Here is a 14,167-nt window from a genome sequence, read left to right as displayed (position 1 = left end):
CCTCCCTACACTGAGCACCAGGACCATCAGGTCACAGTGCCAACCATCGATTTCTCTGATCCTGAGAATGACCCCTCTCCATCACTAGAGATCAGCGGTGACATCACTGAGAATGCAGCCTATCCATCACTAGAGATCAGCGGTGACATCACTGAGAATGCAGCCTATCCATCACTAGAGATCAGCGGTGACATTACTCAGAATCTGATACCTTTCCTTGTATCTTCTGAGCTGTTTACCTGTCGGACTTTGCACATCGTCCTGTGCTGAGGGTGTCACCCCTGGATGAATGTGGGCGGGGTGTGACACTGACGGAGGCTCCTTTCGTCTCTGACTTATGGCTGCTGACACCTGACTTGTGAGCTCTAAGTGACGTAAGCAGGGATGAGGCTATTTTTGAGCTCAGTACATCTTGTATACAGTGCATTCAGAAAATCTGCAGACCCTTTCAACCCCACATAATGAGAAGGTGAAAACAGAATTTTAGAAAAGTTATTAAAAGGGAAAAACTAAGATTTGCCCTGTGCATAAGTCTTCAGCCCCTTTGCGATGTCACTTCACATTTCGCTCTGGAGCCCCCCATTTCTCTGGATCATCTCTGAGATGTTTCTTTACCGTGATTTGAGTCACCTGTCGTAAATTCAGAGGACTGGACATGATTTGGAAAGACACAGCCCTGTCTGTATATGATCTCACAGCTGACAATGCAGATCAGAGCAGAAACCAAGCCATGAGGAGAAGAGAACTGCCTGTAGAGCTCAGAGACAGGATTGTGTGGAGGCTCAGATCTGGAGAAGACAAAACAATTTCTGCTGCACAGAGAGTTCCCAAGAACACAGTGGCCTCCATAATTCTAACATGGAAAAAGTTTGGAACAACTAGAACTCTCCCAAGAGCTGCCGCCCCCCAAACTAAGTAATCGGGGGGAGGGGCATTGGTAAAAGAGGTGACCCAGAACCCAATGGGCACTCTGGCTGAGCTCTGGAGATCCTGGGCTTTATGGCACAGTGGCCAAAAGAAGCCTCTCCTCGGTAAGAGACACATGAAAGCCGCCTGGATGTAAAAAAAACACTCTGAATGGAGCAAAGTCCAGAGATATTCTTAATAAAAATCTGATCCAGAGATCTTCACCTTCCAACAAGACAATGACCTTAAGCGCTCAACCAGGACAACACAGGAACAGAATAAGAGCAGATGCTGAGGATTACACCCAGTATACAGGAGAAGTGGTACTGTGCAGTGTATGTATGTATGTGTGTATATATATATATATACACACACACACACACACACACACACACACACACACACACACACACACACACACACAGAATAAGAGCAGATACTGAGGATTAGACCCAGTATACAGGACAGGAGAACCACCAAAATCAGTTTTCCCAGAGGAACTTGGCAGATCAGTAATAAAGTCCATAGACAAGTGCGTCCAAGGACGAAATGGAATAGACAAAGGAAGAAGTGAACCAGAAGGTCGAGTGTGAGCAACCTTTGCCCGTGCACAGGTCTCACAAGCTGCTACGTAATCCTCAACACTCTTACGTAACCCGGGCCACCGGAACCTCCCGGAAATCAGATAAAGGTGAACTTGCCACCAGGATGTCCCGCAAGGACAGTATCGTGATGTTCCTTGAATACCTTGTATCGCAATCCAGCAGGAACAAACAACCTACCTGGGGGACAAGAATCCAGAGCCTCCTCCTGGGCTCCCACTACCTCCATCTCCAACTCGGGATACAGAGCGGAAACAACCACCCCATCAGCCAAAATCGGAGCAGGATCCTCTGAATCACCTCCCCCAGGAAAACTACGAGACAATGCATCTGCCTTGACGTTTTTAACCCCCGGGAGAAAAGTAACCACAAAGTTGAACCTAGTAAAGAACAGTGACCATCTAGCCTGTCTAGGATTCAGACGCTTGGCAGTTTGCAGGTAAGCCAAGTTCTTATGATCAGTATATACCGTAACGGGATGAGACGCCCCCTCCAACCAGTGACGCCATTCCTCAAAGGCCAATTTTTGATGGCCAGCAATTCCCTATCTCCTACATCATAATTCCTCTCGGCGACCGAGAGCTTTTTGGAAAAAAAAACACACGGACGCCACTTGCCAGGAGATGAACCCTGCAACAACACTGCTCCAACCCCCACCTCTGATGCATCCACATCCACCACAACTGGCTGAGACACATCGGGCTGCACCAGAATGGGAGCAGACGCAAAACATTCCTTAATAGCCGAAAAGGCCTGCAATGCCTCATCCGACCAGACAGAGAAGTCGACGCCTTTCTTAGTCATATCGGTCAGGGGTTTTACAATAGTAGAGTAGCTCAAGATAAATTTTCTATAATAATTGGTAAACCCCAAAAACCGCATCAAAGCTTTCTGATTCTATGGTTGGTCCCATTCCAGAACCGCCCGGACCTTTTCGGGGGCCATACGAAAACCAGAGTCAGAAAGCAGGTAACCCAGAAACGGAAGCTCCTGAACAGAAAACACACATTTCTCCAATTTAGCATACAATTTATTCTCCCGAAGGATCGACAAAACCTGTCTCACGTGATCCTTCCTGATGAGTCTTCAGATCAGGAGAGTAAATTAGAATGTCATCCAAGTAAATTACAACGAACCTTCCCACCAAATGATGGAAAATGTAATTGACAAATCGCTGAAACACTGCTGGTGCGTTAGTTAACCCAAAAGGAATAACCAGATTCTCGAAATGACCCTCGTATGTGTTGAAGGCCGTTTTCCACTCATCTCCTTCCTTGATTCTGATCAGATTGTAGGCCCCTCTTAAATCTAACTTGGAGAACACCTTGGATACAACAATTTGATCAAAAAGGTCAGAGATCAAGGGAAGGGGATACGGATCGTAATACGGTTCAATTCCCGGAAATCCAAACAGGGTCTAAGCGATCCATCATTTTTCTTAACAAAGAATAACCCAACTGTGACCGGAGATTTAGATGGCCTAATATAACCCTTTGCCAAACTCTCGGCAATATATTTCCGCATGACCTCTCTTTCGGGTTGAGAAAGATTGTATAGCCGAGACTTTGGCAACTTAGTTCCTGGGATGAGATTAACCGGGCAATCGTATTCACGATGAGGAGGCAATTCCTGAGCCCCACCTTCCAAAAATACATCCGCAAAATCTGAGAGATACTGGGGTAAAACCGTAGTAGACACCCCAGAGATAGAGACACTAAGACAATTGTCCGAACAAAATTCACTCCAACCAATGATCTGCCTTGCCTGCCAATCTATAGTAGGGTTATGTTTTATCAACAACGGTAACCCTAAGACCATAGGAGTGGGCAAGTCCTTCATGACAAAACAAGAAATGATCTCAACATGTGAATCGCCCACCCTTAACTGAATACCATAAGCAATATGAGTGAGACTCCTTTGAGAAAGAGGGGAAGAATCGATTGCGAACACCGGAATCTCTCTTTCTAAGGTGCAAGTATTTAGGCCCAGATTTTGAAGAAAAAGATAATCAATAAGGTTTACCCCAGCACCACAATCAAGGAATACTTCAAAATTAAATTCCCTTGAGTCTAGCGCCACCATAGCTGGAAGGAGAAAACGAGTATTGCAGGGAGATTGCATACTTGCTTGCTCCGGCAGCCCATTCACACTAACCAAGAGTCAAGAATGTTTTTTTTTCTCTTTATGTAAACCTCTTTGTGGGTTTTAATCATCAACACGCGATTTAACAAAAGGACAAGCATAAACAAAATGACCACTTTCTCCACAGAAATAACATAGCTTATGGAACCTCCTAAAGTTCCTATTACCAGAACGGAACAACACCTGACCCAGCTGCATGGGTTCCTCCCCTACCCCAGAAGTACATGTCATAATACTCTGGGGAACCACTCACAGAAGGGATCCCTCGCGTGGAGGGGACCTTACACCTCTCTCTAATGCGTCTATCTAACCGTACTGCCAAAGACATAGCATTCTCCAATGTATCCGGATACTCATGAAAAGAGAGGGCATCTTTTAATCTCTCAGACAACCCCTGACAAAACTGACTACGAAGCGCGGGATCATTCCACCCAGACTCCGTAGCCCATCTCTTAAACTCAACACAATACACCTCTGCAGAATGTTCTCCTTGTAATAAAGTACGCAACTTAGATTCTGCCATCCAGACCCGATCTGGGTCATCATAAATTAATACCAAGGCTTTAAAAAATTCATCCACCGACCGGAGGGCCAGAGAACCGGTCGGCAGAGAAAAGGCCCAGGACTGCGCGTCCCCTTTAAGCAGGGAAATGATTATCCCTACTCTCTGACTCTCATCACCAGATGAAGACGGCCGCAGCTGAAAATACAACTTGCATGACTCTCTAAAGCGGATAAAATCATGCACACCCCCAGAAAACCGATCAGATAGAGCAACCTTAGGTTCAAGGCTGGACTGACTCCCACCAGCGGAGCCATGAAGCAGAAAATTCTGACAAAGTGAAACTGCATTGCGGAGGTCAGCTACCTCCCAAGTTAATTCCTGCATGCGATCAACTAACGAATCAATTGACTCCATCTCAAAGCTGCTGAGAAATGGCAGTCTAGGTTTTGGTGGGTTATAATGTCACGCTGGACAGGATACAAGATACCACAGAAATCCACAAACAAGTGTCAAGGCCAGAAGCTGGGGATAAAGGTCACCTCCTTACAAATCCCTACAAGCTCTCCCTAGACTTCTGTGCCCACGTTTAGACCCTAGAGGTGGGAATAAACGTGCCCCCATGCCTAAGGCTGAAGATTCCCTAAAATCCCTAAGATGGTGACAGGGGGAAAGAGACAGCTTGCCTCTTCAGACCTGGAGGAGGCAGACGTCTCTCTAACAGCCTAGACAGAACACACACAAGAAAACAAAACCAACTTATCTTGTCACAGAGCAGAAACAGCAAATCCTTCCTTCCTTCCACTGAGCAAGATAGAAGCTATAACCCGCACAGGACACTGGGAAGGGGCGTAATTTAAACTCATACAAACGACCCCACCCAGTGCACCTGAAGGAAGGCGGATACAGCTCAACTCCAAAACAAAAACAAAAAACTAAACGCGTGCTGCTAACCTGGCAGACCTCCGCACATAACCTGAGCAGGGCATGACACTAGTAGAGACTGCTCGGGTGGAGTGAGCAGTGACAAAGGCAGGAGGAGGTCTATTTTGGGAAGCAAAAGATTCTCTGATGGCCTCTCTGACCCATCTACTTAGAGTAGGTTTAGAGGTGTTCTTCCCTCTATTCCTGCCAAAGAACAGGATAAGAAGATTCTCTGACCTTCTAAACTCCCGGGATCTCTCAATGTAGATTCTCAAACATCTGGCCACATCCAGAATATGGAGGGAACTTTCTTCTGGAGAGGAAGAAGAGGAACATAACACAGGCACAGACGCAACTTGATTAATGTTGTGCACAGAGGGCACCTTAGGCAAAAGGTAGTAAGAAACGTAAAAGGACTCTGTCCGGTAAAAATAAAGTTTATGGCTCATACGCCGAAAAAGCCTGAAGCTCTGAAATGCGTTTGGCCAAAGTTACGGCCAACAAAATGGTTACCTTCATGGATAAAAACTTAAAGTCCACTTCTTCCAGGGGTTCAAAGGGAGGACCACTCAATCCTTTAAGCATCACTGAGAGATCCCACTGTGGTATAGGTCTTAAAATGCTAGGCTTAAGACATACGGCTCCTTTAAGGAACCTCTTAATCAGAGGGTCTTGATGTAAAGATCTGCCAAAGGCAGCAGACAGAGCTGATATCTGTACCTTGAGTGTAGAAGGGCTGAGGCCTTTATCTAGTCCATCCTGCATGAACTGGAGAATAGCAGATACTGGAGGATCTTGAGATGGTATTTGATGAGATGCACACCATAGAAGAAAAATACGCTTTACCCTGGCGTAGGCTTTGACTGTTGCAGGAGCTCTGGAATGAGACATCGTTCTTAAGATCGCTGCTGATAGCCCTTCAGGCTCTAAAAGGGACTCATCAATCTCCAGGCTGTCAGATTGAGTCTGGATGGATCCAGGCAGAGCTGAGTGCCCCGGGACACCAGGTTCTGCATTGGGGGAAGCTTCCAATATTGCCCTTGGCTCATCTGCATGAGCAGGGTAACCAAGACCTCCTGGGCCAGAATTGAATCACTGCTATTACTGAGGCTTGGTCCTGCCGAATCTTCATCAATACCCTGGGTATCATGGCGATGGGAGGAAAGATGTAGGCCAGCCTGAACTCCCATGGAATTGACAGAGTGTTTACTGCCAAGGGATTGTCCTCCAGATACAGGGAACAGAACACTTCCACTTTGGCATTGAATCTTGTCGCCATAAGATCTATGTCTGGGCGACCCCACCGGAGAGTGATCTGATGAAAGATCTCCCGATTCAAAGACATTTCTCCTAGAGCTGGGACTCCTCTGCTGAGCTGGTCTGCAACCACATTCAGGGACCCCCGAATTTGGACTGCTGAGAGGTGGGAAAGATTCTGCTCTGCCCAAGACAGAATTAGACCTACTTCTGAGAGTAGAAACTGAGACCAGGTGCCTCCCTGTTTGTTGATGTAGGATACCGCAGTAGAATTGTCCGAGCGAACCCTTACAGCCTTGTTTCTGATAAGGGGGAAAAAATGAAAGAGAGCCATCCAGATTGCTCTGAGTTCTCTCAGATTGGATGACATCAAACACTCTTGAGGGCTCCAGGATCCTTGAACTTGAAGTTCCTCTCGATGGGCACCCCAGCCTAGAAGGGATGCATCTGTCGTCAACAGGATCCAACAAGGTTGGATCAAGGACATCCAATCTTTGACCTGCTTCCACCACTTGAGCGAGCGGCGGGCTTGCGATGACAGGGAGCACTTTGTTTCTAGCCCTCTGGGAGTTCGATCCCATAGATTCAGAACTTCCGCTTGAAGAGGGTGAATATGCCACAAGGCCCAAGGAACCACATCCACGGCTGCTGACATTAGGCCTAACATCCTCATCAATACTCTGATAGTTACCTGGCGGGGAACCATGAGTTGATCTGCAGTCTTGGAAATGCGTGACTTCCTTTCCGGAGAAAGGGAGAGCGTCATGTTGGCAGAATCTATTATGAACCCTAGAAACCTCCTTGTAGTGGAGGGAGAAATCTCTAACTTCTGCCAATTGGTAATCCAGCCCAAACGCTGGATGAAGGACTGAGCCTGCAGAATATGAAAACAGGGCTCCAGATGGCGACCAAAATGGTCGCCAATGCGACTTAGAATTGCAAAATTGTCACAAGACTTTGTAGTCTTGTCGCCATTAGCGCCTAGACCCTCCGCTGCTTTGCCTCTTTCACACATGAATTGAACTGACATGGGACGCGCTGCTGTCAGCACGTGCCATGTTCTCCTCAGCAGCACAGGGGAGAAGGAGGCAGTCCCTCCCCTCTGTGCCGCGGCCACCAATGGACTGATAGCAGGGAGGAGGAGGGGAGGAGCTGTGGACACTGCGCCACCAATGAATATAGTTTATAATACTGGGGTTGGGGGGGGGGGGCGCACTGTGCGTATAGTTTATGCCTTAATACAAACACAGGCTGCGGGTGCCGGCCATGTCCCATACCCAGCACCCAACCTCTATGACTGTGCGCTGCGATCCGCCACAATTACCCCTCAGGTGCGGCAGTCATAGAGGCCGGGTATGGGATCTGGCCGGCACCAGCAACCTGGGCTTGTTTTCCGGCATAAACTATATTCATTGGTGGCACAGTGCGCCCCCCTAACCCCAGTATTATGATCATTGGTGTCAGTGGCCACAGGGTCCCCTCTCCCCTCCTCCTCATTGGTGGCAGTGGCCACTGGGTCCCCTCCCCTCCTCATCATTGGTGGCAGTGGCAGCTTCTGATCGGAGCCCCAGCAGTGTAATCCTGGGGCTCTGATCAGTTACCATGGCAGCCAGGCTGCTACTGAAGCCCTGGCAGCCACGGTAACCTCCCTGCTGCTGTGTGTACTATGCACTGGGCAGCAGGGAGAGTGTGAAATCCTATTCACCCTATTAGAGCTCTCTCAGGGTGAATAGGACAAGGGATTAAAAGATCCCTGGTTCTAGCCCCTAAGGGGAGAAATAGTTTTTAAAGAAAAAGTCAAAAAAAGTTTAAATCGCCCGCTTTCCCAATTTTACATATAAAATATATAAATAATAAAAAATAAACATATTACATATCTCCACGTCTAAAAAAGTGTGAACTATTAAAATATTTAAAAATATCTCCTATGCGGTGAACGCCGAAACAGAAAAAAAAACGTGCAATTTGCCATTTTTTTGTCACCTTGTCCCGACAAAAATTTGGATCAGACTGTTTTATTATGGTCCAGACGTTCCATAAAATGCGGAATGCACGCAGCTTTTTTGGTGTTTTATTTTTTTGACGTGGTATCGAGTATCGCAATACTTTTTTATGGTATCGAATCAAAATTTTGGTATCGTGCCAACCCTAGGTAAGAAATATCTTTTTTATTATACCGTAATTATATGTATTTTTAATTTGGCGACTAAAAATTTAATTTGGCTCCTAAATTTGTCAGGTTAAGAGCCAATGGCTCCTTGAAATTTTTTTTTGTCTGGTGCGCTGGAAGAGTCTCTACCGAGTGGGCTTTTAGGAGCCAATCGTCCAGATATGGAATGATCTCCAGGCCTCTCAATCTGAAGGGAGCTACTACAGCTATCGTTAATTTCTAACGATAATTTGTTTTCCCTTAGTCCTAACAGCAGCACAGATGGGGGTTAACTGCCCCCTGTGGACTGGTAGGACCGGCAGAATTTTTTTGCCCCGGATCTGAGGGGCGAAGTGAAGGAGGGCTAGCCGGATAGCTCGCATCTCGCGAAGATTGGAAGAGAGACGCCGCTCCAGATGAGACCAAGATCCCTGCCCTGGGGATCCGTCCAGGTGAGCGCCCCAGCCTACAAGGGACTCGTCTGTAGTCAATATGAGCCAAACTGGTTGGGTCATAGACTTCCCTGCTGGCAGATGGAACCACCATCTGAGGGAGTTCCGGGTTTGACTGGACAGGGAGCACAGGGAATCTAGCCCCGCAGGGCTGCCGTTCCATAAATCTAAGACCTCCGACTGAAGAGGACGGAGGTGCCATAGCGCCCAAGGGACTGTGTCTGCAGCCGCTGACATGAGCCCCAGCATCTTCATGAGAGTTCGGATGGAGACTCGACGAGGGACGTAAAGGACCCTTGCCAGGTCCTGAATCCGCGCTCTCCTTTCTAGAGTCAACTGGAGGGACATCTCCACAGAGTCGACCATGAATCCTAAATAATGGATTGAAGTCGATGGGCTCACATTCGACTTCTGCCAGTTGATAATCCAGCCCAGGCGGAAGAGAAAGCAGATTGCGATCTGAAGATGGTGGGTAAGGATCGGAACTGAAGAGGCTATGAAAAGCCAATCGTCCAGATAAGGAACAATAGTCAGTCCTTGAAGTCTCAAAGCTGTCACCACCGACACCACCACCTTGGTGAAGATAAGAGGGGCAGAAGAGATTCCGAAGGGAAGAGCGGCAAACTGAAAATGCCTGCGAACCCCTGAAATCTGGACCGCAATCCTGAGGAACTTCTGGGAGGCGGGATGGATCGGGATGTGGAGGTAAGCATCCTTGAGGTCCAGAGTAGCCATGACGTCCCCCGGGTTGAGGATATGGCTGACTGACCTTATGGTTTCCATCCGAAACCTGGTTTTCCTTACAAATCGATTGAGGAATCTCAAGTCGATGATCATTCGGAGATCTCCCGTCTTCTTGGGAACCAGGAATACTGGAGAATAGATCCCTAGGCCTCTCTCCCTTGCCGGTACCTCCTCCAGAGCTCCCTTGGAGATATAGTCCTGTATGTAGGACTCTAGAATTTTCTGTTTGGCAGACCCGAAACTTCGCGTGGCGGTGAATCTTTCTGGGGGGAAAGAGATGAGATCTACCTGGTAACCGGCAGAAACTATACCCTGAACCCAGGGGTCTGCAATCTGCTGGGCCCAAAGATGTTTGAAATGGGAGAGACGGCCCCCCACGGGAATCTGGGGGAGGGGTACGGGAAAATCTAGAGGAGTCACGGCAGGGGCAGGAGGATTTAACCAAGAGCCTCTGGGAGGCCCATAGTCAGGAGGGTTTCGCCTCCCTGGCGGGTTTGCGGGGGGCGTCTCGAGGGTCTACGAGACGCCCCCCCCCCAATATCTACGCCTAGCCTGCTGCCCTGAACGGCCTCCGCGATCTTGTCGGGAGCGTCCCCGAATGGGCTGCTGGTGAAGACTCTTCCGTTTTTTGTCGGAGAGTCCCTCCATAATTTTATCTAACTCAGATCCAAACAGCCTGTCCGGCTCGAAGGGGAGCCCGCATAAATTAAACTTGGACGCGTTGTCCGCATTCCAAGGTTTCAGCCACAGTGGCCTACGGGCGGCTGAGACCAGGGCGATTGTTTTGGCTGCCAGCTTTAACTGCATCTGAGCGGAATCGCACAGAAAATCCATGGCCAGGTTGACTGATTTGAACGCAGTCAAGATGTTATCCCGGGAAACGCTCTGGTCAACGTCTGTCTGAATTTGGTTCAGCTTGGAGCGTAGGAAGGAGGCAACTTCAGTGGCCGCAATGGATGTTGAGGCGGAGGCAGCCGCCGCCGCGTAACCCCTTCTTAGGGTGCACTCTGCCCTCCGATCAAGAGGATCCTGCAGACTAGACCCATCGTCTGCAGGGACCGGAGTGCGCCTGGACAACTTGGCTATCGCCATTTCCACCTTGGGAATGGAAACCCACGATTCCATCAAGGGTTTGGCCATCGGGTACATAAGTTTAAACTTCCTGGTGAGGACTGGACCTTTCTCAGGCTTTCTCCACTCTGTGCGCATCACAGAGAGAAGGGTCTCATCCGCCCTAAAGACACGCTGTGTCCGGCCGGTGGGATCGGAGGACTCCCCCATGTCAACATCATTGTCCCCCGACCTGATGGACTTCAGCAACTTCTGTGTTTTCTCTGGTGGAAAAAAACAAGAAGTTAGTTCTTCTTCCTCAGAAGATGACCCCACCGAACAGGGGGTGGGTCTCTCGACTGGTGCAGCCACTTCCATAGGAGCCTGGGAGGATCCTGGTAGCCTCTCGTTAAGTAGGCGCACTACTCCCTTTATGGAATCGTCCACATAGGTCTTGGTCCACTGGAACATCTCCTGCATCGTGGGTTCCGTGGTAGTTTGTGTGCGACAACTTTCACACCTGGAGTAAGGGCAGTTGTCGTCCAAGGGTGTGTTACAGTCGTAACAGGCCAAGTGCTTTCTCTTGGCCCCAAACTTCCGCTGTTGATCCGAATCCCTAGGGGAAGCCATCACTGTAACAGAAAAAGACAGGTCATAAATCCAACAAAAAACACACAGAGGTGCAAAGAGACCATATGGGACGCCCACCAGCACTTGAAGAAAATAGAGCTGGAAAAAATACACAATAGCAAATGAGACTATGCCAAGCGCAGGGGACTCTGGAGCTAGCTTGTCAAAGCAATGCAACCAGAGACTGAATGACAGGAGTTTAAGAAGGGGAAGCTCCGCCCCTGGGTGGCATTTCCACTGAGACTAAGCCCAGAATTCTGACACTCTAATGGAGCCTTATTATAGGCTCAAAACCTTCCCACCCACATCTCTTTAACAATCCTGCAGTGCAGGATGACCCTGGAAGAAAAAACAGCCGTGCGAGGAGGAGAAAAAAGCACCGCCGCCGGAGAAACAACAAACCGGAAGTGACGTTGCGCACATGCGCGTCACCTCCGGAAGATGGCGGTGCCCACGGCGCCGAGAACAGCGCGGCCTAGAACAGAAGGGGCACCGCTGCGCCTCCGAAAACCAGCGTCGGAGGAAGAGGGGGGAGGGAACACCTCCCCCCGAGGTACAACTGTACAATATAGCGCAATAAGCTAGAATAGGAAAAAAAGGCAAAAGGGGCAATCTCTCGAAAAAAACGAGAGAGCTCCCTTCCATGCACACTTCAGCTCCCCAAAAGGGAAGCCTCACGCCAGTCCACCTGTCCAAAGGACAGAAAAAAACACGGTGGGCTGGGGGGCGATCTCCTCCCTTTCAGGGAGCTGAAGATCGCTTATTGGTTCTTGGGCTCATTAAAAATATCGCCAGTCCTACCAGTCCACAGGGGGCAGTTAACTCCCATCTGTGCTGCTGGTAGGACGTAAGGGAATTACCACCTTGGTAAAGATATAGGGGGCGCTTGTGATGCCAAAGGGAAGCACGGCAAACTGAAATTGTTTCACTGTCCCCCTGAGACTCACTGCCACTCGTAGATACTTCCTGTGGGCCAGGCACACAGAGATGTGGAGATAGGCATCCTTTAGATCCAGTGTAACCATCAGGTCCCCAGGGCTTAGAATGCTGATTACCGATTTGATGGACTCCATCTGGAACTGCCTCTTCTTTATGAATCGGATGAGGTAGCGGAGATCTATGATCATGCGCCAACCTCCTGTGGCCTTGGGAACACGAAAAACTGGCGAATAAACGCCGGACACAATGTCTTCTGGAGGAACCTCCTTCAAGGCCCATTTCCGCCTATATTCCAATATAGACTCCTCCAACACCGCATGCTTCTCGTTGGGAAGTAATTTTGTCAAAACAAATTTTCCTGGGGGAACAGAAAGAAATTCTATCCTGTACCCTGTCCTTATTATATTCAGGACCCAGGGATCTGGAACAGGTATTTAGAAAAAAAGTTAAACGGCCTCCGACTGGGAGGTCTGAAAGAATAGGAGTCAAATTTATAACTGGATCTGGCGAAAGGGGAGGGCCGTCATTGGTCAGCACTATTAGTTTTGTTCCCACCGGAATGATATGATCCTCCCTTCCTGGACCCACAGCCTCGCTTAGGCCTGGATTGGCCCTGAAAGGATCGGGACCCTCTACCCTGCCTACCTCTACCACTAGGGGTTTGAGGGAGGCATTTACCTTTTTTATCGGCAAAACCTTCCATAATGCGGTCCAGTTCGGTCCCAAAATGTCTTCCTGGTTCGTAAGTGAGGCTGCATAAATTATACTTGGAGGTATTATCTGCCACCCAAGGTTTTAGCCACAATAGGCTCCTACCCGCTTAAGAAAGAGCCATAGCCTCAGAGGCTAATTTTAACTGCTGTGGGCCGGAGTCACACAGAAAATCCATGGCAAGTAGAATGGACTTAAACAGCGCCAGGATGTCATCACGGGATATGCCAGAGTCGATATCCGACTGCACCTGCCGGAGGCGTCTTTGAAAGAAGATGGCTACCTCCGTAGAGGATATAGCCACAGATGCACAAGCAGCAGCGGTGGAGTAAGATCTTCTCAAAGTGCATTCTACCCGCCTGTCCATCGGGTCCTGTAAATTGGAGCCGTCATCAGCCGGGACAAGGGTCCTCTTAGACAATTTTGCCAAATCAACTTTGGGCACAGTGCCCCACTGGTCTAATTGGGATGACACAATCGGGAACATGTACTTGAAGCGCTTTGAGATGACCGGTGCCTTCTCAGAAAGGCCCCTGGCCCTCTAGAGGTGGACTCTGAAGCTTCCCCGGGATCAACATCCTGGTCCTCCGACCAGATGGATCTAAGTCAGAAGAATGGACTTCGTCCATGGTATGGTAGGCTTCCTCCTGCATGGGAGTAGACCTCTGAGGAGATTGGGCACGGGATCTTCTGGCCAACAAGGAATCCTTTAGGGTGTTCATTGAGGACTCCACAAAGTCCTTTACCCAGACTACTACGTCCTGCATGGTAGGCTCTTTGTTAGGCAGACGAGGAGGACGGCAAGAAGGACACCTATTAAATTCATAGGTGTCTGCTAGAGGGGTGTCACAATCCCTACACGCCTGATGTCTGCGCTTGGATGTCGCTTTGCGCCCAGACCGATCACCATCACCGGCAGAAGACATTATCTGCAGAAAAAGTAAGCCATAATGAATGAACAATCCTTATTCATTAGAGAAACAGAAGAACCAGACATACCCAAAGCACAATAAGTTGCTAACTACAATAGTTTCTCTAAGTAACCAAACCAGGCTGCAAACAGAAACAGCCTGGATGGACGGAGGCTTTTTATAATAGAATTTGGCGCCAGATTTGGCTAAGTCCCACCCCCGAAAGTGACTTCAGACGCCAGGGAATT

This window comes from Bufo bufo, chromosome 11 (genome assembly GCF_905171765.1).
Source record: "Bufo bufo chromosome 11, aBufBuf1.1, whole genome shotgun sequence".
Classification (NCBI taxonomy): domain Eukaryota; kingdom Metazoa; phylum Chordata; class Amphibia; order Anura; family Bufonidae; genus Bufo; species Bufo bufo.
The sequence above is the reverse complement of the archived record's forward strand: the minus strand, read 5'-3'. Positions refer to the sequence as shown.